The sequence below is a fragment of the Schistocerca gregaria genome, chromosome 9, assembly GCF_023897955.1.
Source record: "Schistocerca gregaria isolate iqSchGreg1 chromosome 9, iqSchGreg1.2, whole genome shotgun sequence".
Classification (NCBI taxonomy): Eukaryota; Metazoa; Arthropoda; class Insecta; order Orthoptera; family Acrididae; genus Schistocerca; species Schistocerca gregaria.
In genome coordinates this window covers 237,891,581-237,916,846 of record NC_064928.1, presented here as the reverse complement: position 1 = coordinate 237,916,846, position 25,266 = coordinate 237,891,581, and the positions used below count along the sequence as shown (strand labels likewise).

General features: G+C 38.7%; 1 protein-coding gene across 4 annotated transcripts in view; it reads left to right on the top strand.

The window, feature by feature from the left end:
• Positions 1-8,381: 8,381 nt before the first annotated feature.
• The window catches only part of LOC126292273 (uncharacterized), a 32,769-nt gene continuing 15,884 nt past the window's right edge, over positions 8,382-25,266 (top strand). The window contains exon 1 of one of the 4 annotated variants that reach the window (XM_049986179.1): positions 8,382-9,056. The gene's annotated coding sequence lies outside the window, so the exon portion shown is untranslated. Of the gene's footprint in view, positions 9,057-9,828; positions 9,853-13,063; positions 13,088-16,294; positions 16,319-25,266 lie in introns of those variants that run through there. The other 3 variants (XM_049986180.1, XM_049986178.1, XM_049986181.1) reach the window with 3 other exon arrangements.

Genomic DNA, 25,266 nt, shown 5'->3' with positions numbered 1-25,266 from the left:
TGAGAATTAAATGACTATAACTTGGAGAGACAATTGTTTCTCTCAGTGAGATGCAGTTTGGGAATGACGGGAACTGATTGTGCAGAATAGCATGCGCTGAACTGCTAACAAATCCAGCATAGGACCGAACCAAATTGGATGGATACTTGGTAATTGTACTTAGTGTTTTTGTTTCAGAGAAAGTGGTCTTTGATAGCGATTGTGTTTTGTTATCACAGTATTTGGAGAATTGTGCTGCATAGTAATGGCAGTTAGATTTTTGTTGTGTTAGATCTAATGATTAACCAAGCGGCAGTAGTTGTGGATGTCAGCTGTGTTCATATACTGATTGACATCTTTTGTAGATTTGTCAGAGGGTAGCTCAACTCAAAGGTGTAACCCCTCAGTGATACATGAGCAGTTGTCGTTGCTATGGAATTTTAAGTGTGTGTGTGTGTGTGTGTGTGTGTGTGTGTATGTGTGTGTGTGTGTGTGTGTGTGTGTGTGTGTGTGTGTGTGTCAGGTGATTTAAGGCTGAATGTGTTCTGAGTTGGGAATTTTGTAAGTCCTAGGTATGGCAAATAATGTGTGTTTGCATTACATCCTGGATCTTTGCTGTGTAATTTTTGTGGATTTTTGGTTGATTTGAGGATCATTACGTGATAGAATGTCGATAGTGAAGGTTGCTTCTGTTTTCTTTGTGTAGGCAAGCTCTTTAATGTGCATTGTTAATGTGTTTGCTGCTACTCGTGTGATAACTAAAAGTATCAGATATTTTTCCGTGAGTGCGTCTGTGTTGTGAGAATAACGTTCATGTCTGATGGAGTGCACCTGCGTCATTAGCTGTTGGAAAGAACTTGCAAATGGCAGCATGGTAACAACTGTCTAACAACAGATGGAAAGTGAATCTGTACTGTGGAAATGTGAAGAAGACGTTTGATGTTGTTCCTTGATGGTAAAAGTGTGAATGGACATTTGGAGAAATACAAAAGTGATGCTGTACTGAAGGCATTGAAACAACAGACCAGTTAGAGGAAGAACAGAAGTAACTTTGCACCGTGTGTTAGAGGCACAAGTGGAAGAACAGTATGAATACAGGTTGCCTCCTGATGCATGAAACATCTCACACAGGGACAGTGATTGTTTTCTTGATGCAGGCTAATTTGTGTTAGTTTTGCTTGTGTATTGATATCCTCTTCCAGAAAAAGACATGCAATGCTTTGTTTGAGAACACAGATTATTGGACAGAGATGTGAAAGAAGTTATGTCATGAATGCTTGGAAATGAGTTTTGAACAAAAGAAACATATGCTGTTGAGTTTTGGAGATTTCATTTGGCAAGTAGTAGTGGAATGGCAATGAGATTAAGTTGCTGGTAATCCCAAGTTCTTGAATGTCATGACATTTTCTACGAGCTGGCATTTGGAATTTGTATGACATTAGCTGACGGACTACAGTGCTGCTGCACACAAGGTTAGTGAGTGTGTACTTTTTGAGTGAGCAGACTAAACTGGTGGCCATGTGAGAAGATTTTCTCAGTGTGCTACTACCGTAATGGGTCTTACATGTTTATTGCAGCTCTTTTCAGTGTATATCGGTATAGACAAAAGAACGCAATCCCATAATTGAATGTGAAAACCCCATGTGGCACTAGAGCGAGACTTGAAATGGAAGGTTTCTAGAAGACGTCTGGCTGAATATATTCATGTGATACAATTACTGTGCATTGGAATTGTATAGAAGGTTGACTCACAAATTGTAATGTGTTGGGAAGCTACCTATCTACTGGCGTCAGCTCCCATTGGAAGTAAAGGTTTGTGAATGTGTTTGCAGTTTGCTTGTCGAATTCGTTGACTAGTGTAAGAGCTAAGTAAATAGTGCAGGATCACTATTAGTTGCCCTTAGCTAGTGTTAAATTTGTACTTTTGACATAGTCAGATCTGTTTAGTGTGATTATTTGCAGTTGGGTGTACTATGTTTAGCACAGGGCGTTGCATCTTTATATAGTGAGAAGTGGCACAGAGTTAGTGGAGAATAGCGTTGTTCTCTCCGAGTTTAGTATTTTGTATGTTCATGAGTAGTTGAGTACTATGTGGGGGAAGAGTGCTACTATAAAAAATGACATAGCTTACTTAATGATGACTACTAGACACGGGATGTGTGTGTTAATTGGGTATATGACGAGTGTTTGAAGTTCTTGAGAAGAATTAGTAACTGTCATTTGCACTTGTAAATAAGTGGCAGTAGGAGTACAGTGTTTTGTTATTATTGCAATGCTTGAAACATTTGTTTTACGTATAACATGCCTTGGTGATACGTGTCTTGCTTTGACAGGATGATCGATGCCCGTGAATATTATCGATTTCACCGATAGCGGATTAAGACAGTGAGGTTTTCATGCAGCGAAGCGTTGGAGAAATTTGAGAGAGCAGAGCTAAGAGTTTTCGAAGCTTGTTGGGAAGTTGTATTTCATAGTTTGGTGCTTTTCTTGAACCGGGTCCATTTACTATTTTTTATGCGGTGAAGAAGCAAAGCAGTGCATTATCATTAGCATATGCTGAAGGCAGACTTGCAGTGGAGAATAGTTGCTGCACATTGAAGTACCAAGAGGAAATGTTGATGAGGTAAGGAATAGTGTTTGGATACAAAAGTTTAGTCCTAAAGTTATTTAAGGAATGAGAGGGAGATTGAAATTTAGTTGTGCATGTTGTATTTGAAGTTATGCAAAGTTTGTGGAGGGTAAATTTGAATGTGACAGTGTCAGAGTGATAGGTTGAAATTTCGAGTTATGTGCGTGTCTTGCTATAATTTTTGGATAGTTGGTCGTATTTACAGTGATGTGATTATTGTTTCAATACAGAAGACAATTGCCGTGTTACAACATGCTAATGAGTATACTAGAAAAGTGTAGAAATGTTGTCAGAAAATCTGTATGCTTGTATGGACAATAGTGAGAAAATATTAGTATTGTTAAATTGTTTAAATGATAATATGAATACATGACAGCAAATGTGTTGTCAACTTAATGCCTTGCCTGTTGGCCAGTATGTGCAACTGTTGATCAATCAATTACTCCTTTCAGTAATGATGGGATTGCACATGGAGCTGAACCGTAAGTGGGTGCGAGCCACATATTACAAAATAACCTGAGGAGGATCGAAATACATGGAACTTGTTTGTGCAGTTGAATTGAGCTGATAAGTTGTTGAGGTGAAAGCATTGATTTGGACTAGATGTGGGAAGAAAGAGCCAGCAGAAGACTCTCTCTTGTTGTGAGAATTAAATGACTATAACTTGGAGAGACAATTGTTTCTCTCAGTGAGATGCAGTTTGGGAATGACGGGAACTGATTGTGCAGAATAGCATGGGCTGAACTGCTAACAAATCCAGCATAGGACCGAACCAAATTGGATGGATATTTGGTAATTGTACTTAGTGTTTTTGTTTCAGAGAAAGTGGTCTTTGATAGCGATTGTGTTTTGTTATCACAGTATTTGGAGAATTGTGCTGCATAGTAATGGCAGTTAGATTTTTGTTGTGTTAGATCTAATGATTAACCAAGAGGCAGTAGTTGTGGATGTCAGCTGTGTTCATATACTGATTGACATCTTTTGTAGATTTGTCAGAGGGTAGCTCAACTCAAAGGTGTAACCCCTCAGTGATACATGAGCAGTTGTCGTTGCTATGGAATTTTAAGTGTGTGTGTGTGTGTGTGTGTGTGTGTGTGTGTGTGTGTGTGTGTCAGGTGATTTAAGGCTGAATGTGTTCTGAGTTGGGAATTTTGTAAGTCCTAGGTATGGCAAATAATGTGTGTTTGCATTACATCCTGGATCTTTGCTGTGTAATTTTTGTGGATTTTTGGTTGATTTGAGGATCATTACGTGATAGAATGTCGATAGTGAAGGTTGCTTCTGTTTTCTTTGTGTAGGCAAGCTCTTTAATGTGCATTGTTAATGTGTTTGCTGCTACTCGTGTGATAACTAAAAGTATCAGATATTTTTCCGTGAGTGCGTCTGTGTTGTGAGAATAACGTTCATGTCTGATGGAGTGCACCTGCGTCATTAGCTGTTGGAAAGAACTTGCAAATGGCAGCATGGTAACAACTGTCTAACAACAGATGGAAAGTGAATCTGTACTGTGGAAATGTGAAGAAGACGTTTGATGTTGTTCCTTGATGGTAAAAGTGTGAATGGACATTTGGAGAAATACAAAAGTGATGCTGTACTGAAGGCATTGAAACAACAGACCAGTTAGAGGAAGAACAGAAGTAACTTTGCACCGTGTGTTAGAGGCACAAGTGGAAGAACAGTATGAATACAGGTTGCCTCCTGATGCATGAAACATCTCACACAGGGACAGTGATTGTTTTCTTGATGCAGGCTAATTTGTGTTAGTTTTGCTTGTGTATTGATATCCTCTTCCAGAAAAAGACATGCAATGCTTTGTTTGAGAACACAGATTATTGGACAGAGATGTGAAAGAAGTTATGTCATGAATGCTTGGAAATGAGTTTTGAACAAAAGAAACATATGCTGTTGAGTTTTGGAGATTTCATTTGGCAAGTAGTAGTGGAATGGCAATGAGATTAAGTTGCTGGTAATCCCAAGTTCTTGAATGTCATGACATTTTCTACGAACGGGCATATGGAATTTGTATGACATTAGCTGACGGACTACAGTGCTGCTGCACACAAGGTTAGTGAGTGTGTACTTTTTGAGTGAGCAGACTAAACTGGTGGCCATGTGAGAAGATTTTCTCAGTGTGCTACTACCGTAATGGGTCTTACATGTTTATTGCAGCTCTTTTCAGTGTATATCGGTATAGACAAAAGAACGCAATCCCATAATTGAATGTGAAAACCCCATGTGGCACTAGAGCGAGACTTGAAATGGAAGGTTTCTAGAAGACGTCTGGCTGAATATATTCATGTGATACAATTACTGTGCATTGGAATTGTATAGAAGGTTGACTCACAAATTGTAATGTGTTGGGAAGCTACCTATCTACTGGCGTCAGCTCCCATTGGAAGTAAAGGTTTGTGAATGTGTTTGCAGTTTGCTTGTCGAATTCGTTGACTAGTGTAAGAGCTAAGTAAATAGTGCAGGATCACTATTAGTTGCCCTTAGCTAGTGTTAAATTTGTACTTTTGACATAGTCAGATCTGTTTAGTGTGATTATTTGCAGTTGGGTGTACTATGTTTAGCACAGGGCGTTGCATCTTTATATAGTGAGAAGTGGCACAGAGTTAGTGGAGAATAGCGTTGTTCTCTCCGAGTTTAGTATTTTGTATGTTCATGAGTAGTTGAGTACTATGTGGGGGAAGAGTGCTACTATAAAAAATGACATAGCTTACTTAATGATGACTACTAGACACGGGATGTGTGTGTTAATTGGGTATATGACGAGTGTTTGAAGTTCTTGAGAAGAATTAGTAACTGTCATTTGCACTTGTAAATAAGTGGCAGTAGGAGTACAGTGTTTTGTTATTATTGCAATGCTTGAAACATTTGTTTTACGTATAACATGCCTTGGTGATACGTGTCTTGCTTTGACAGGATGATCGATGCCCGTGAATATTATCGATTTCACCGATAGCGGATTAAGACAGTGAGGTTTTCATGCAGCGAAGCGTTGGAGAAATTTGAGAGAGCAGAGCTAAGAGTTTTCGAAGCTTGTTGGGAAGTTGTATTTCATAGTTTGGTGCTTTTCTTGAACCGGGTCCATTTACTATTTTTTATGCGGTGAAGAAGCAAAGCAGTGCATTATCATTAGCATATGCTGAAGGCAGACTTGCAGTGGAGAATAGTTGCTGCACATTGAAGTACCAAGAGGAAATGTTGATGAGGTAAGGAATAGTGTTTGGATACAAAAGTTTAGTCCTAAAGTTATTTAAGGAATGAGAGGGAGATTGAAATTTAGTTGTGCATGTTGTATTTGAAGTTATGCAAAGTTTGTGGAGGGTAAATTTGAATGTGACAGTGTCAGAGTGATAGGTTGAAATTTCGAGTTATGTGCGTGTCTTGCTATAATTTTTGGATAGTTGGTCGTATTTACAGTGATGTGATTATTGTTTCAATACAGAAGACATTTGCCGTGTTACAACATGCTAATGAGTATACTAGAAAAGTGTAGAAATGTTGTCAGAAAATCTGTATGCTTGTATGGACAATAGTGAGAAAATATTAGTATTGTTAAATTGTTTAAATGATAATATGAATACATGACAGCAAATGTGTTGTCAACTTAATGCCTTGCCTGTTGGCCAGTATGTGCAACTGTTGATCAATCAATTACTCCTTTCAGTAATGATGGGATTGCACATGGAGCTGAACCGTAAGTGGGTGCGAGCCACATATTACAAAATAACCTGAGGAGGATCGAAATACATGGAACTTGTTTGTGCAGTTGAATTGAGCTGATAAGTTGTTGAGGTGAAAGCATTGATTTGGACTAGATGTGGGAAGAAAGAGCCAGCAGAAGACTCTCTCTTGTTGTGAGAATTAAATGACTATAACTTGGAGAGACAATTGTTTCTCTCAGTGAGATGCAGTTTGGGAATGACGGGAACTGATTGTGCAGAATAGCATGGGCTGAACTGCTAACAAATCCAGCATAGGACCGAACCAAATTGGATGGATATTTGGTAATTGTACTTAGTGTTTTTGTTTCAGAGAAAGTGGTCTTTGATAGCGATTGTGTTTTGTTATCACAGTATTTGGAGAATTGTGCTGCATAGTAATGGCAGTTAGATTTTTGTTGTGTTAGATCTAATGATTAACCAAGAGGCAGTAGTTGTGAATGTCAGCTGTGTTCATATACTGATTGACATCTTTTGTAGATTTGTCAGAGGGTAGCTCAACTCAAAGGTGTAACCCCTCAGTGATACATGAGCAGTTGTCGTTGCTATGGAATTTTAAGTGTGTGTGTGTGTGTGTGTGTGTGTGTGTGTGTATGTGTGTGTGTGTGTGTGTGTGTCAGGTGATTTAAGGCTGAATGTGTTCTGAGTTGGGAATTTTGTAAGTCCTAGGTATGGCAAATAATGTGTGTTTGCATTACATCCTGGATCTTTGCTGTGTAATTTTTGTGGATTTTTGGTTGATTTGAGGATCATTACGTGATAGAATGTCGATAGTGAAGGTTGCTTCTGTTTTCTTTGTGTAGGCAAGCTCTTTAATGTGCATTGTTAATGTGTTTGCTGCTACTCGTGTGATAACTAAAAGTATCAGATATTTTTCCGTGAGTGCGTCTGTGTTGTGAGAATAACGTTCATGTCTGATGGAGTGCACCTGCGTCATTAGCTGTTGGAAAGAACTTGCAAATGGCAGCATGGTAACAACTGTCTAACAACAGATGGAAAGTGAATCTGTACTGTGGAAATGTGAAGAAGACGTTTGATGTTGTTCCTTGATGGTAAAAGTGTGAATGGACATTTGGAGAAATACAAAAGTGATGCTGTACTGAAGGCATTGAAACAACAGACCAGTTAGAGGAAGAACAGAAGTAACTTTGCACCGTGTGTTAGAGGCACAAGTGGAAGAACAGTATGAATACAGGTTGCCTCCTGATGCATGAAACATCTCACACAGGGACAGTGATTGTTTTCTTGATGCAGGCTAATTTGTGTTAGTTTTGCTTGTGTATTGATATCCTCTTCCAGAAAAAGACATGCAATGCTTTGTTTGAGAACACAGATTATTGGACAGAGATGTGAAAGAAGTTATGTCATGAATGCTTGGAAATGAGTTTTGAACAAAAGAAACATATGCTGTTGAGTTTTGGAGATTTCATTTGGCAAGTAGTAGTGGAATGGCAATGAGATTAAGTTGCTGGTAATCCCAAGTTCTTGAATGTCATGACATTTTCTACGAGCTGGCATTTGGAATTTGTATGACATTAGCTGACGGACTACAGTGCTGCTGCACACAAGGTTAGTGAGTGTGTACTTTTTGAGTGAGCAGACTAAACTGGTGGCCATGTGAGAAGGTTTTCTCAGTGTGCTACTACCATAATGGGTCTTACATGTTTATTGCAGCTCTTTTCAGTGTATATCGGTATAGACAAAAGAACGCAATCCCATAATTGAATGTGAAAACCCCATGTGGCACTAGAGCGAGACTTGAAATGGAAGGTTTCTAGAAGACGTCTGGCTGAATATATTCATGTGATACAATTACTGTGCATTAGAATTGTATAGAAGGTTGACTCACAAATTGTAATGTGTTGGGAAGCTACCTATCTACTGGCGTCAGCTCCCATTGGAAGTAAAGGTTTGTGAATGTGTTTGCAGTTTGCTTGTCGAATTCGTTGACTAGTGTAAGAGCTAAGTAAATAGTGCAGGATCACTATTAGTTGCCCTTAGCTATTGTTAAATTTGTACTTTTGACATAGTCAGATCTGTTTAGTGTGATTATTTGCAGTTGGGTGTACTATGTTTAGCACAGGGCGTTGCATCTTTATATAGTGAGAAGTGGCACAGAGTTAGTGGAGAATAGCATTGTTCTCTCCGAGTTTAGTATTTTGTATGTTCATGAGTAGTTGAGTACTATGTGGGGGAAGAGTGCTACTATAAAAAATGACATAGCTTACTTAATGATGACTACTAGACACGGGATGTGTGTGTTAATTGGGTATATGACGAGTGTTTGAAGTTCTTGAGAAGAATTAGTAACTGTCATTTGCACTTGTAAATAAGTGGCAGTAGGAGTACAGTGTTTTGTTATTATTGCAATGCTTGAAACATTTGTTTTACGTATAACATGCCTTGGTGATACGTGTCTTGCTTTGACAGGATGATCGATGCTAGTGAATATTATCGATTTCACCGATAGCGGATTAAGACAGTGAGGTTTTCATGCAGCGAAGCGTTGGAGAAATTTGAGAGAGCAGAGCTAAGAGTTTTCGAAGCTTGTTGGGAAGTTGTATTTCATAGTTTGGTGCTTTTCTTGAACCGGGTCCATTTACTATTTTTTATGCGGTGAAGAAGCAAAGCAGTGCATTATCATTAGCATATGCTGAAGGCAGACTTGCAGTGGAGAATAGTTGCTGCACATTGAAGTACCAAGAGGAAATGTTGATGAGGTAAGGAATAGTGTTTGGATACAAAAGTTTAGTCCTAAAGTTATTTAAGGAATGAGAGGGAGATTGAAATTTAGTTGTGCATGTTGTATTTGAAGTTATGCAAAGTTTGTGGAGGGTAAATTTGAATGTGACAGTGTCAGAGTGATAGGTTGAAATTTCGAGTTATGTGCGTGTCTTGCTAATTTTTGGATAGTTGGTCGTATTTACAGTGATGTGATTATTGTTTCAATACAGAAGACAATTGCCGTGTTACACCATGCTAATGAGTATACTAGAAAAGTGTAGAAATGTTGTCAGAAAATCTGTATGCTTGTATGGACAATAGTGAGAAAATATTTGTATTGTTAATTTGTTTAAATGATAATATGAATACATGACAGCAAATGTGTTGTCAACTTAATGCCTTGCCTGTTGGCCAGTATGTGCAACTGTTGATCAATCAATTACTCCTTTCAGTAATGATGGGATTGCACATGGAGCTGAACCGTAAGTGGGTGCGAGCCACATATTACAAAATAACCTGAGGAGGATCGAAATACATGGAACTTGTTTGTGCAGTTGAATTGAGCTGATAAGTTGTTGAGGTGAAAGCATTGATTTGGACTAGATGTGGGAAGAAAGAGCCAGCAGAAGACTCTCTCTTGTTGTGAGAATTAAATGACTATAACTTGGAGAGACAATTGTTTCTCTCAGTGAGATGCAGTTTGGGAATGACGGGAACTGATTGTGCAGAATAGCATGGGCTGAACTGCTAACAAATCCAGCATAGGACCGAACCAAATTGGATGGATACTTGGTAATTGTACTTAGTGTTTTTGTTTCAGAGAAAGTGGTCTTTGATAGCGATTGTGTTTTGTTATCACAGTATTTGGAGAAATGTGCTGCATAGTAATGGCAGTTAGATTTTTGTTGTGTTAGATCTAATGATTAACCAAGAGGCAGTAGTTGTGGATGTCAGCTGTGTTCATATACTGATTGACATCTTTTGTAGATTTGTCAGAGGGTAGCTCAACTCAAAGGTGTAACCCCTCAGTGATACATGAGCAGTTGTCGTTGCTATGGAATTTTAAGTGTGTGTGTGTGTGTGTGTGTGTGTGTGTGTGTGTGTGTGTGTGTGTGTGTGTGTGTGTCTCAGGTGATTTAAGGCTGAATGTGTTCTGAGTTGAGAATTTTGTAAGTCCTAGGTCTGGCAAATAATGTGTGTTTGCATTACTTCTTGGATCTTTGCTGCGTAATTTTTGTGGATTTTTGGTTGATTTGAGGATCATTACGTGATAGAATGTCGATAGTGAAGGTTGCTTGTGTTTTCTTTGTGTAGGCAAGCTCTTTAATGCGCAATGTTAATGTGTTTGCTGCTACTTGTGTGATAACTAAAAGTATCAGATATTTTTCCGTGAGTGCGTCTGTGTTGTGAGAATAACGTTCATGTCTGATGGAGTGCACCTGCGTCATTAGCTGTTGGAAAGAACTTGCAAATGGCAGCATGGTAACAACTGTCTAACAACAGATGGAAAGTGAATCTGTACTGTGGAAATGTGAAGAAGACGTTTGATGTTGTTCCTTGATGGTAGAAGTGTGAATGGACATTTGGAGAAATACAAAAGTGATGCTGTACTGAAGGCATTGAAACAACAGACCAGTTAGAGGAAGAACAGAAATAACTTTGCACCGTGTGTTAGAGGCACAAGTGGAAGAACAGTATGAATACAGGTTGCCTCCTGATGCATGAAACATCTCACACAGGGACAGTGATTGTTTTCTTGATGCAGGCTAATTTGTGTTAGTTTTGCTTGTGTATTGATATCCTCTTCCAGAAAAAGACATGCAATGCTTTGTTTGAGAACACAGATTGTTGGACAGAGATGTGAAAGACGTTATGTCATGAATGCTTGGAAATGAGTTTTGAACAAAAGAAACATATGCTGTTGAGTTTTGGAGATTTCATTTGGCAAGTAGTAGTGGAATGGCAATGAGATTAAGTTGCTGGTAATCCCAAGTTCTTGAATGTCATGACATTTTCTACGAGCGGGCATTTGGAATTTGTATGACATTAGCTGACGGACTACAGTGCTGCTGCACACAAGGTTAGTGAGTGTGTGCTTTTTGAGTGAGCAGACTAAACTGGTGGCCATGTGAGAAGATTTTCTCAGTGTGCTACTACCGTAATGGGTCTTACATGTTTATTGCAGCTCTTTTCAGTGTATATCGGTATAGACAAAAGAACGCAATCCCATAATTGAATGTGAAAACCCCATGTGGCACTAGAGCGAGACTTGAAATGGAAGGTTTCTAGAAGACGTCTGGCTGAATATATTCATGTGATACAATTACTGTGCATTGGAATTGTATAGAAGGTTGACTCACAAATTGTAATGTGTTGGGAAGCTACCTATCTACTGGCGTCAGCTCCCATTGGAAGTAAAGGTTTGTGAATGTGTTTGCAGTTTGCTTGTCGAATTCGTTGACTAGTGTAAGAGCTAAGTAAATAGTGCAGGATCACTATTAGTTGCCCTTAGCTAGTGTTAAATTTGTACTTTTGACATAGTCAGATCTGTTTAGTGTGATTATTTGCAGTTGGGTGTACTATGTTTAGCACAGGGCGTTGCATCTTTATATAGTGAGAAGTGGCACAGAGTTAGTGGAGAATAGCATTGTTCTCTCCGAGTTTAGTATTTTGTATGTTCATGAGTAGTTGAGTACTATGTGGGGGAAGAGTGCTACTATAAAAAATGACATAGCTTACTTAATGATGACTACTAGACACGGGATGTGTGTGTTAATTGGGTATATGACGAGTGTTTGAAGTTCTTGAGAAGAATTAGTAACTGTCATTTGCACTTGTAAATAAGTGGCAGTAGGAGTACAGTGTTTTGTTATTATTGCAATGCTTGAAACATTTGTTTTACGTATAACATGCCTTGGTGATACGTGTCTTGCTTTGACAGGATGATCGATGCTAGTGAATATTATCGATTTCACCGATAGCGGATTAAGACAGTGAGGTTTTCATGCAGCGAAGCGTTGGAGAAATTTGAGAGAGCAGAGCTAAGAGTTTTCGAAGCTTGTTGGGAAGTTGTATTTCATAGTTTGGTGCTTTTCTTGAACCGGGTCCATTTACTATTTTTTATGCGGTGAAGAAGCAAAGCAGTGCATTATCATTAGCATATGCCGAAGGCAGACTTGCAGTGGAGAATAGTTGCTGCACATTGAAGTACCAAGAGGAAATGTTGATGAGGTAAGGAATAGTGTTTGGATACAAAAGTTTAGTCCTAAAGTTATTTAAGGAATGAGAGGGAGATTGAAATTTAGTTGTGCATGTTGTATTTGAAGTTATGCAAAGTTTGTGGAGGGTAAATTTGAATGTGACAGTGTCAGAGTGATAGGTTGAAATTTCGAGTTATGTGCGTGTCTTGCTAATTTTTGGATAGTTGGTCGTATTTACAGTGATGTGATTATTGTTTCAATACAGAAGACAATTGCCGTGTTACACCATGCTAATGAGTATACTAGAAAAGTGTAGAAATGTTGTCAGAAAATCTGTATGCTTGTATGGACAATAGTGAGAAAATATTTGTATTGTTAATTTGTTTAAATGATAATATGAATACATGACAGCAAATGTGTTGTCAACTTAATGCCTTGCCTGTTGGCCAGTATGTGCAACTGTTGATCAATCAATTACTCCTTTCAGTAATGATGGGATTGCACATGGAGCTGAACCGTAAGTGGGTGCGAGCCACATATTACAAAATAACCTGAGGAGGATCGAAATACATGGAACTTGTTTGTGCAGTTGAATTGAGCTGATAAGTTGTTGAGGTGAAAGCATTGATTTGGACTAGATGTGGGAAGAAAGAGCCAGCAGAAGACTCTCTCTTGTTGTGAGAATTAAATGACTATAACTTGGAGAGACAATTGTTTCTCTCAGTGAGATGCAGTTTGGGAATGACGGGAACTGATTGTGCAGAATAGCATGGGCTGAACTGCTAACAAATCCAGCATAGGACCGAACCAAATTGGATGGATACTTGGTAATTGTACTTAGTGTTTTTGTTTCAGAGAAAGTGGTCTTTGATAGCGATTGTGTTTTGTTATCACAGTATTTGGAGAAATGTGCTGCATAGTAATGGCAGTTAGATTTTTGTTGTGTTAGATCTAATGATTAACCAAGAGGCAGTAGTTGTGGATGTCAGCTGTGTTCATATACTGATTGACATCTTTTGTAGATTTGTCAGAGGGTAGCTCAACTCAAAGGTGTAACCCCTCAGTGATACATGAGCAGTTGTCGTTGCTATGGAATTTTAAGTGTGTGTGTGTGTGTGTGTGTGTGTGTGTGTGTGTGTGTGTGTGTGTGTGTGTCTCAGGTGATTTAAGGCTGAATGTGTTCTGAGTTGGGAATTTTGTAAGTCCTAGGTATGGCAAATAATGTGTGTTTGCATTACATCCTGGATCTTTGCTGTGTAATTTTTGTGGATTTTTGGTTGATTTGAGGATCATTACGTGATAGAATGTCGATAGTGAAGGTTGCTTGTGTTTTCTTTGTGTAGGCAAGCTCTTTAATGCGCAATGTTAATGTGTTTGCTGCTACTCGTGTGATAACTAAAAGTATCAGATATTTTTCCGTGAGTGCGTCTGTGTTGTGAGAATAACGTTCATGTCTGATGGAGTGCACCTGCGTCATTAGCTGTTGGAAAGAACTTGCAAATGGCAGCATGGTAACAACTGTCTAACAACAGATGGAAAGTGAATCTGTACTGTGGAAATGTGAAGAAGACGTTTGATGTTGTTCCTTGATGGTAGAAGTGTGAATGGACATTTGGAGAAATACTAAAGTGATGCTGTACTGAAGGCATTGAAACAACAGACCAGTTAGAGGAAGAACAGAAGTAACTTTGCACCGTGTGTTAGAGGCACAAGTGGAAGAACAGTATGAATACAGGTTGCCTCCTGATGCATGAAACATCTCACACAGGGACAGTGATTGTTTTCTTGATGCAGGCTAATTTGTGTTAGTTTTGCTTGTGTATTGATATCCTCTTCCAGAAAAAGACATGCAATGCTTTGTTTGAGAACACAGATTGTTGGACAGAGATGTGAAAGACGTTATGTCATGAATGCTTGGAAATGAGTTTTGAACAAAAGAAACATATGCTGTTGAGTTTTGGAGATTTCATTTGGCAAGTGGTAGTGGAATGGCAATGAGATTAAGTTGCTGGTAATCCCAAGTTCTTGAATGTCATGACATTTTCTACGAGCTGGCATTTGGAATTTGTATGACATTAGCTGACGGACTACAGTGCTGCTGCACACAAGGTTAGTGAGTGTGTGCTTTTTGAGTGAGCAGACTAAACTGGTGGCCATGTGAGAAGATTTTCTCAGTGTGCTACTACCGTAATGGGTCTTACATGTTTATTGCAGCTCTTTTCAGTGTATATCGGTATAGACAAAAGAACGCAATCCCATAATTGAATGTGAAAACCCCATGTGGCACTAGAGCGAGACTTGAAATGGAAGGTTTCTAGAAGACGTCTGGCTGAATATATTCATGTGATACAATTACTGTGCATTGGAATTGTATAGAAGGTTGACTCACAAATTGTAATGTGTTGGGAAGCTACCTATCTACTGGCGTCAGCTCCCATTGGAAGTAAAGGTTTGTGAATGTGTTTGCAGTTTGCTTGTCGAATTCGTTGACTAGTGTAAGAGCTAAGTAAATAGTGCAGGATCACTATTAGTTGCCCTTAGCTAGTGTTAAATTTGTACTTTTGACATAGTCAGATCTGTTTAGTGTGATTATTTGCAGTTGGGTGTACTATGTTTAGCACAGGGCGTTGCATCTTTATATAGTGAGAAGTGGCACAGAGTTAGTGGAGAATAGCATTGTTCTCTCCGAGTTTAGTATTTTGTATGTTCATGAGTAGTTGAGTACTATGTGGGGGAAGAGTGCTACTATAAAAAATGACATAGCTTACTTAATGATGACTACTAGACACGGGATGTGTGTGTTAATTGGGTATATGACGAGTGTTTGAAGTTCTTGAGAAGAATTAGTAACTGTCATTTGCACTTGTAAATAAGTGGCAGTAGGAGTACAGTGTTTTGTTATTATTGCAATGCTTGAAACATTTGTTTTACGTATAACATGCCTTGGTGATACGTGTCTTGCTTTGACAGGATGATCGATGCTAGTGAATATTATCGATTTCACCGATAGCGGATTAAGACAGTGAGGTTTTCATGCAGCGAAGCGTTGGAGAAATTTGAGAGAGCAGAGCTAAGAGTTTTCGAAGCTTGTTGGGAAGTTGTATTTCATAGTTTGGTGCTTTTCTTGAACCGGGTCCATTTACTATTTTTTATGCGGTGAAGAAGCAAAGCAGTGCATTATCATTAGCATATGCCGAAGGCAGACTTGCAGTGGAGAATAGTTGCTGCACATTGAAGTACCAAGAGGAAATGTTGATGAGGTAAGGAATAGTGTTTGGATACAAAAGTTTAGTCCTAAAGTTATTTAAGGAATGAGAGGGAGATTGAAATTTAGTTGTGCATGTTGTATTTGAAGTTATGCAAAGTTTGTGGAGGGTAAATTTGAATGTGACAGTGTCAGAGTGATAGGTTGAAATTTCGAGTTATGTGCGTGTCTTGCTATAATTTTTGGATAGTTGGTCGTATTTACAGTGATGTGATTATTGTTTCAATACAGAAGACAATTGCCGTGTTACACCATGCTAATGAGTATACTAGAAAAGTGTAGAAATGTTGTCAGAAAATCTGTATGCTTGTATGGACAATAGTGAGAAAATATTAGTATTGTTAATTTGTTTAAATGATAATATGAATACATGACAGCAAATGTGTTGTCAACTTAATGCCTTGCCTGTTGGCCAGTATGTGCAACTGTTGATCAATCAATTACTCCTTTCAGTAATGATGGGATTGCACATGGAGCTGAACCGTAAGTGGGTGCGAGCCACATATTACAAAATAACCTGAGGAGGATCGAAATACATGGAACTTGTTTGTGCAGTTGAATTGAGCTGATAAGTTGTTGAGGTGAAAGCATTGATTTGGACTAGATGTGGGAAGAAAGAGCCAGCAGAAGACTCTCTCTTGTTGTGAGAATTAAATGACTATAACTTGGAGAGACAATTGTTTCTCTCAGTGAGATGCAGTTTGGGAATGACGGGAACTGATTGTGCAGAATAGCATGGGCTGAACTGCTAACAAATCCAGCATAGGACCGAACCAAATTGGATGGATACTTGGTAATTGTACTTAGTGTTTTTGTTTCAGAGAAAGTGGTCTTTGATAGCGATTGTGTTTTGTTATCACAGTATTTGGAGAAATGTGCTGCATAGTAATGGCAGTTAGATTTTTGTTGTGTTAGATCTAATGATTAACCAAGAGGCAGTAGTTGTGGATGTCAGCTGTGTTCATATACTGATTGACATCTTTTGTAGATTTGTCAGAGGGTAGCTCAACTCAAAGGTGTAACCCCTCAGTGATACATGAGCAGTTGTCGTTGCTATGGAATTTTAAGAGTGTGTGTGTGTGTGTGTGTGTGTGTGTGTGTGTGTGTGTGTGTGTGTCTCAGGTGATTTAAGGCTGAATGTGTTCTGAGTTGGGAATTTTGTAAGTCCTAGGTATGGCAAATAATGTGTGTTTGCATTACATCCTGGATCTTTGCTGTGTAATTTTTGTGGATTTTTGGTTGATTTGAGGATCATTACGTGATAGAATGTCGATAGTGAAGGTTGCTTGTGTTTTCTTTGTGTAGGCAAGCTCTTTAATGCGCAATGTTAATGTGTTTGCTGCTACTCGTGTGATAACTAAAAGTATCAGATTTTTTTCCGTGAGTGCGTCTGTGTTGTGAGAATAACGTTCATGTCTGATGGAGTGCACCTGCGTCATTAGCTGTTGGAAAGAACTTGCAAATGGCAGCATGGTAACAACTGTCTAACAACAGATGGAAAGTGAATCTGTACTGTGGAAATGTGAAGAAGACGTTTGATGTTGTTCCTTGATGGTAGAAGTGTGAATGGACATTTGGAGAAATACTAAAGTGATGCTGTACTGAAGGCATTGAAACAACAGACCAGTTAGAGGAAGAACAGAAGTAACTTTGCACCGTGTGTTAGAGGCACAAGTGGAAGAACAGTATGAATACAGGTTGCCTCCTGATGCATGAAACATCTCACACAGGGACAGTGATTGTTTTCTTGATGCAGGCTAATTTGTGTTAGTTTTGCTTGTGTATTGATATCCTCTTCCAGAAAAAGACATGCAATGCTTTGTTTGAGAACACAGATTGTTGGACAGAGATGTGAAAGACGTTATGTCATGAATGCTTGGAAATGAGTTTTGAACAAAAGAAACATATGCTGTTGAGTTTTGGAGATTTCATTTGGCAAGTGGTAGTGGAATGGCAATGAGATTAAGTTGCTGGTAATCCCAAGTTCTTGAATGTCATGACATTTTCTACGAGCGGGCATTTGGAATTTGTATGACATTAGCTGACGGACTACAGTGCTGCTGCACACAAGGTTAGTGAGTGTGTGCTTTTTGAGTGAGCAGACTAAACTGGTGGCCATGTGAGAAGATTTTCTCAGTGTGCTACTACCGTAATGGGTCTTACATGTTTATTGCAGCTCTTTTCAGTGTATATCGGTATAGACAAAAGAACGTAATCCCATAATTGAATGTGAAAACCCCATGTGGCACTAGAGCGAGACTTGAAATGGAAGGTTTCTAGAAGACGTCTGGCTGAATATATTCATGTGATACAATTACTGTGCATTGGAATTGTATAGAAGGTTGACTCACAAATTGTAATGTGTTGGGAAGCTACCTATCTACTGGCGTCAGCTCCCATTGGAAGTAAAGGTTTGTGAATGTGTTTGCAGTTTGCTTGTCGAATTCGTTGACTAGTGTAAGAGCTAAGTAAATAGTGCAGGATCACTATTAGTTGCCCTTAGCTAGTGTTAAATTTGTACTTTTGACATAGTCAGATCTGTTTAGTGTGATTATTTGCAGTTGGGTGTACTATGTTTAGCACAGGGCGTTGCATCTTTATATAGTGAGAAGTGGCACAGAGTTAGTGGAGAATAGCATTGTTCTCTCCGAGTTTAGTATTTTGTATGTTCATGAGTAGTTGAGTACTATGTGGGGGAAGAGTGCTACTATAAAAAATGACATAGCTTACTTAATGATGACTACTAGACACGGGATGTGTGTGTTAATTGGGTATATGACGAGTGTTTGAAGTTCTTGAGAAGAATTAGTAACTGTCATTTGCACTTGTAAATAAGTGGCAGTAGGAGTACAGTGTTTTGTTATTATTGCAATGCTTGAAACATTTGTTTTACGTATAACATGCCTTGGTGATACGTGTCTTGCTTTGACAGGATGATCGATGCTAGTGAATATTATCGATTTCACCGATAGCGGATTAAGACAGTGAGGTTTTCATGCAGCGAAGCGTTGGAGAAATTTGAGAGAGCAGAGCTAAGAGTTTTCGAAGCTTGTTGGGAAGTTGTATTTCATAGTTTGGTGCTTTTCTTGAACCGGGTCCATTTACTATTTTTTATGCGGTGAAGAAGCAAAGCAGTGCATTATCATTAGCATATGCTGAAGGCAGACTTGCAGTGGAGAATAGTTGCTGCACATTGAAGTACCAAGAGGAAATGTTGATGAGGTAAGGAATAGTGTTTGGATACAAAAGTTTAGTCCTAAAGTTATTTAAGGAATGAGAGGGAGATTGAAATTTAGTTGTGCATGTTGTATTTGAAGTTATGCAAAGTTTGTGGAGGGTAAATTTGAATGTGACAGTGTCAGAGTGATAGGTTGAAATTTCGAGTTATGTGCGTGTCTTGCTAATTTTTGGATAGTTGGTCGTATTTACAGTGATGTGATTATTGTTTCAATACAGAAGACAATTGCCGTGTTACACCATGCTAATGAGTATACTAGAAAAGTGTAGAAATGTTGTCAGAAAATCTGTATGCTTGTATGGACAATAGTGAGAAAATATTAGTATTGTTAATTTGTTTAAATGATAATATGAATACATGACAGCAAATGTGTTGTCAACTTAATGCCTTGCCTGTTGGCCAGTATGTGCAACTGTTGATCAATCAATTACTCCTTTCAGTAATGATGGGATTGCACATGGAGCTGAACCGTAAGTGGGTGCGAGCCACATATTACAAAATAACCTGAGGAGGATCGAAATACATGGAACTTGTTTGTGCAGTTGAATTGAGCTGATAAGTTGTTGAGGTGAAAGCATTGATTTGGACTAGATGTGGGAAGAAAGAGCCAGCAGAAGACTCTCTCTTGTTGTGAGAATTAAATGACTATAACTTGGAGAGACAATTGTTTCTCTCAGTGAGATGCAGTTTGGGAATGACGGGAACTGATTGTGCAGAATAGCATGGGCTGAACTGCTAACAAATCCAGCATAGGACCGAACCAAATTGGATGGATACTTGGTAATTGTACTTAGTGTTTTTGTTTCAGAGAAAGTGGTCTTTGATAGCGATTGTGTTTTGTTATCACAGTATTTGGAGAATTGTGCTGCATAGTAATGGCAGTTAGATTTTTGTTGTGTTAGATCTAATGATTAACCAAGAGGCAGTAGTTGTGGATGTCAGCTGTGTTCATATACTGATTGACATCTTTTGTAGATTTGTCAGAGGGTAGCTCAACTCAAAGGTGTAACCCCTCAGTGATACATGAGCAGTTGTCGTTGCTATGGAATTTTAAGTGTGTGTGTGTGTGTGTGTGTGTGTGTGTGTGTCAGGTGATTTAAGGCTGAATGTGTTCTGAGTTGGGAATTTTGTAAGTCCTAGGTATGGCAAATAATGTGTGTTTGCATTACTTCTTGGATCTTTGCTGTGTAATTTTTGTGGATTTTTGGTTGATTTGAGGATCATTACGTGATAGAATGTCGATAGTGAAGGTTGCTTGTGTTTTCTTTGTGTAGGCAAGCTCTTTAATGCGCAATGTTAATGTGTTTGCTGCTACTCGTGTGATAACTAAAAGTATCAGATATTTTTCCGTGAGTGCGTCTGTGTTGTGAGAATAACGTTCATGTCTGATGGAGTGCACCTGCGTCATTAGCTGTTGGAAAGAACTTGCAAATAGCAGCATGGTAACAACTGTCTAACAACAGATGGAAAGTGAATCTGTACTGTGGAAATGTGAAGAAGACGTTTGATGTTGTTCCTTGATGGTAGAAGTGTGAATGGACATTTGGAGAAATACAAAAGTGATGCTGTACTGAAGGCATTGAAACAACAGACCAGTTAGAGGAAGAACAGAAGTAACTTTGCACCGTGTGTTAGAGGCACAAGTGGAAGAACAGTATGAATACAGGTTGCCTCCTGATGCATGAAACATCTCACACAGGGACAGTGATTGTTTTCTTGATGCAGGCTAATTTGTGTTAGTTTTGCTTGTGTATTGATATCCTCTTCCAGAAAAAGACATGCAATGCTTTGTTTGAGAACACAGATTGTTGGACAGAGATGTGAAAGACGTTATGTCATGAATGCTTGGAAATGAGTTTTGAACAAAAGAAACATATGCTGTTGAGTTTTGGAGATTTCATTTGGCAAGTAGTAGTGGAATGGCAATGAGATTAAGTTGCTGGTAATCCCAAGTTCTTGAATGTCATGACATTTTCTACGAGCTGGCATTTGGAATTTGTATGACATTAGCTGACGGACTACAGTGCTGCTGCACACAAGGTTAGTGAGTGTGTGCTTTTTGAGTGAGCAGACTAAACTGGTGGCCATGTGAGAAGATTTTCTCAGTGTGCTACTACCGTAATGGGTCTTACATGTTTATTGCAGCTCTTTTCAGTGTATATCGGTATAGACAAAAGAACGCAATCCCATAATTGAATGTGAAAACCCCATGTGGCACTAGAGCGAGACTTGAAATGGAAGGTTTCTAGAAGACGTCTGGCTGAATATATTCATGTGATACAATTACTGTGCATTGGAATTGTATAGAAGGTTGACTCACAAATTGTAATGTGTTGGGAAGCTACCTATCTACTGGCGTCAGCTCCCATTGGAAGTAAAGGTTTGTGAATGTGTTTGCAGTTTGCTTGTCGAATTCGTTGACTAGTGTAAGAGCTAAGTAAATAGTGCAGGATCACTATTAGTTGCCCTTAGCTAGTGTTAAATTTGTACTTTTGACATAGTCAGATCTGTTTAGTGTGATTATTTGCAGTTGGGTGTACTATGTTTAGCACAGGGCGTTGCATCTTTATATAGTGAGAAGTGGCACAGAGTTAGTGGAGTATAGCATTGTTCTCTCCGAGTTTAGTATTTTGTATGTTCATGAGTAGTTGAGTACTAGGTGGGGGAAGAGTGCTACTATAAAAAATGACATAGCTTACTTAATGATGACTACTAGACACGGGATGTGTGTGTTAATTGGGTATATGAAGAGTGTTTGAAGTTCTTGAGAAGAATTAGTAACTGTCATTTGCACTTGTAAATAAGTGGCAGTAGGAGTACAGTGTTTTGTTATTATTGCAATGCTTGAAACATTTGTTTTACGTATAACATGCCTTGGTGATACGTGTCTTGCTTTGACAGGATGATCGATGCTAGTGAATATTATCGATTTCACCGATAGCGGATTAAGACAGTGAGGTTTTCATGCAGCGAAGCGTTGGAGAAATTTGAGAGAGCAGAGCTAAGAGTTTTCGAAGCTTGTTGGGAAGTTGTATTTCATAGTTGGGTGCTTTTCTTGAACCGGGTCCATTTACTATTTTTTATGCGGTGAAGAAGCAAAGCAGTGCATTATCATTAGCATATGCTGAAGGCAGACTTGCAGTGGAGAATAGTTGCTGCACATTGAAGTACCAAGAGGAAATGTTGATGAGGTAAGGAATAGTGTTTGGATACAAAAGTTTAGTCCTAAAGTTATTTAAGGAATGAGAGGGAGATTGAAATTTAGTTGTGCATGTTGTATTTGAAGTTATGCAAAGTTTGTGGAGGGTAAATTTGAATGTGACAGTGTCAGAGTGATAGGTTGAAATTTCGAGTTATGTGCGTGTCTTGCTAATTTTTGGATAGTTGGTCTTATTTACAGTGATGTGATTATTGTTTCAATACAGAAGACAATTGCCGTGTTACACCATGCTAATGAGTATACTAGAAAAGTGTAGAAATGTTGTCAGAAAATCTGTATGCTTGTATGGACAATAATGAGAAAATATTTGTATTGTTAATTTGTTTAAATGATAATATGAATACATGACAGCAAATGTGTTGTCAACTTAATGCCTTGCCTGTTGGCCAGTATGTGCAACTGTTGATCAATCAATTACTCCTTTCAGTAATGATGGGATTGCACATGGAGCTGAACCGTAAGTGGGTGTGAGCCACATATTACAAAATAACCTGAGGAGGATCGAAATACGCGGAACTTGTTTGTGCAGTTGAATTGAGCTGATAAGTTGTTGAGGTGAAAGCATTGATTTGGACTAGATGTGGGAAGAAAGAGCCAGCAGAAGACTCTCTCTTGTTGTGAGAATTAAATGACTATAACTTGGAGAGACAATTGTTTCTCTCAGTGAGATGCAGTTTGGGAATGACGGGAACTGATTGTGCAGAATAGCATGGGCTGAACTGCTAACGAATCCAGCATAGGACCGAACCAAATTGGATGGATACTTGGTAATTGTACTTAGTGTTTTTGTTTCAGAGAAAGTGGTCTTTGATAGCGATTGTGTTTTGTTATCACAGTATTTGGAGAATTGTGCTGCATAGTAATGGCAGTTAGATTTTTGTTGTGTTAGATCTAATGATTAACCAAGAGGCAGTAGTTGTGGATGTCAGCTGAGTTCATATACTGATTGACATCTTTTGTAGATTTGTCAGAGGGTAGCTCAACTCAAAGGTGTAACCCCTCAGTGATACATGAGCAGTTGTCGTTGCTGTGGAATTTTAAGTGTGTGTGGAATTTTAAGTGTGTGTGTGTGCGTGTGTCAGGTGATTTAAGGCTGAATGTGTTCTGAGTTGAGAATTTTGTAAGTCCTAGGTATGGCAAATAATGTGTGTTTGCATTACTTCTTGGAGCTTTGCTGTGTAATTTTTGTGGATTTTTGGTTGATTTGAGGATCATTACGTGATAGAATGTCGATAGTGAAGGTTGCTTGTGTTTTCTTTGTGTAGGCAAGCTCTTTAATGCGCATTGTTAATGTGTTTGCTGCTACTCGTGTGATAACTAAAAGTATCAGATATTTTTCCGTGAGTGCGTCTGTGTTGTGAGAATATCGTTCATGTGTGGTGGAGTGTACCTGCGTCATTAGCTGTTGGATGTGATGTCCGGAATTAAAAAAAAAAGGGGGGCGGGTTGGCAATAATTTTTTTTTTTTTTTTTTTTTTTTTTTTTTTTTTTTTTTTAATAGAAGGGAAAGAAAGAAAAAAGGGTGAATAAAGGTGAGGGGATGTGGTTCTATTTTTACTGGAATGAACTTATTGATGGACATCACAAAAATTTATTTTACCTATAATTTTTTACTCATCGAAGAAGACAACACAACACATATAAAAGAAATCATCACACTAATATTATCTACAGAATGATCGTTTCACAAGACACTTTCTAGCTCGACTGACTCTTAAGACTGAACAAGACTCAACTGACTCTACTCTCTCTCTGGACCTCAGCCTCTTCACGTTCCTCTGGACCAGAGATTTCAACTGTGATTAGCACGCCGATTATTTAATTAATCGTACAGACGCTGGGCGCGCGCTTGGCGCGTCATTTAAATGGGGTTAAACGCACACCGCGAGAGGCGTGGGCTAGCGGTGTCTTACAGGTATCGCCACACGGCCCCCTCTACTGGTGCGTAAGTTTTTCAAACTTCGCGGCAGTACCAGATTTGAGTTGACGAACAAGGTTGTGCAGTGTTTGCACCAGCATTATACAACATTTTCAAACATATGACAAGTACATACATATATAAAGAATTATAGCCTAAAGTACAAGGTTTAAGTAAATATACATAAATTGTTGCACATTACAAAATAGCCACTTTGAAATTGATCAATGGATGATTCATTTTTTTAGAGAGATGCCTGCACCGTTGGCAGTCCTGTTATTAAAACAATAGCTGCTACCCTGTATTCACAGTTCTTATTGTGTCGACCAGTGAGCACTATGCTTTGCCTCAGTTCAGTGTGGTGCGTCGTGCGAAGCACAGTAAAAGTCACAGCACCACAACTTTGTTTACTTTACAGTTTGCACATCAGGACAATAGGTAATGAATCAGCTTACGACAAAAGAACACAAAAGGTCATACAATTTGGTTTTAAGTTGTCGATGACAACAAAGTTCATGTCAGTATTGTTGGTGTTTAAGAGTGGCTGTGCGTGCACGAGTGCAGTAATTTTGATAAAGTGGTCCATCCACCACGCACCGCGGCACTGCGTACAGCCTCGCGCTCGGGTCCGCTGTTGAGGTATGATAGGCGGTGACACGTCTGGCGGCGCCACCCCTTACGACGGTCGCGACAGTACTGGTAGCCGCATCCGGAGACCGTACAACGCAGACTTCCAAGCACTTTCCAAGGTAGGGATCACTGTGATACGCATCATTGCACTTTATCGTAGAATTTGAGATTAAACTTATCACTTTGTACGGAAAACACTTTTCTATCATATTTTTACTCTTGACCGGTTGATTTCTCTTTATCAACACTATTTGATTTTTTTACACTGTTCAGAAGGGAGGTTCGACGTCCTGTACCTTCTGAGAACACATTTTCACAGACACTTCACATTTGAGCAAAATTACACTTTGCATCTTTCCTCCTTTTATATTGGGTGCACAAAGTAAGACTGTTTTGTGTGTAGCCTTCACAAGAGGACATTTAAGTTTTGAACAGGCAAGTTCAAAATTACATAGAAAAAATGGACATGTACATATACATAAAATGATTACCTACTATAGACATGAAATTCAATATACATAATACAAATGAACTTCTTCGTAGCTAAGTTGCTACATAGCCATTGAAATACTTTGCTAGTCGTGACCTGTGAAACTCTCCCAAAATTCATATTTATATAGAGAATACTAGTTATTTACATCTTCAAAAACTTACAATTAGACATGTTTTGCTAGTCGTGTCCTGTGAAACTTTACAAAATTCAGATTTATATTGAGATTGCTAGTTGTTTACATT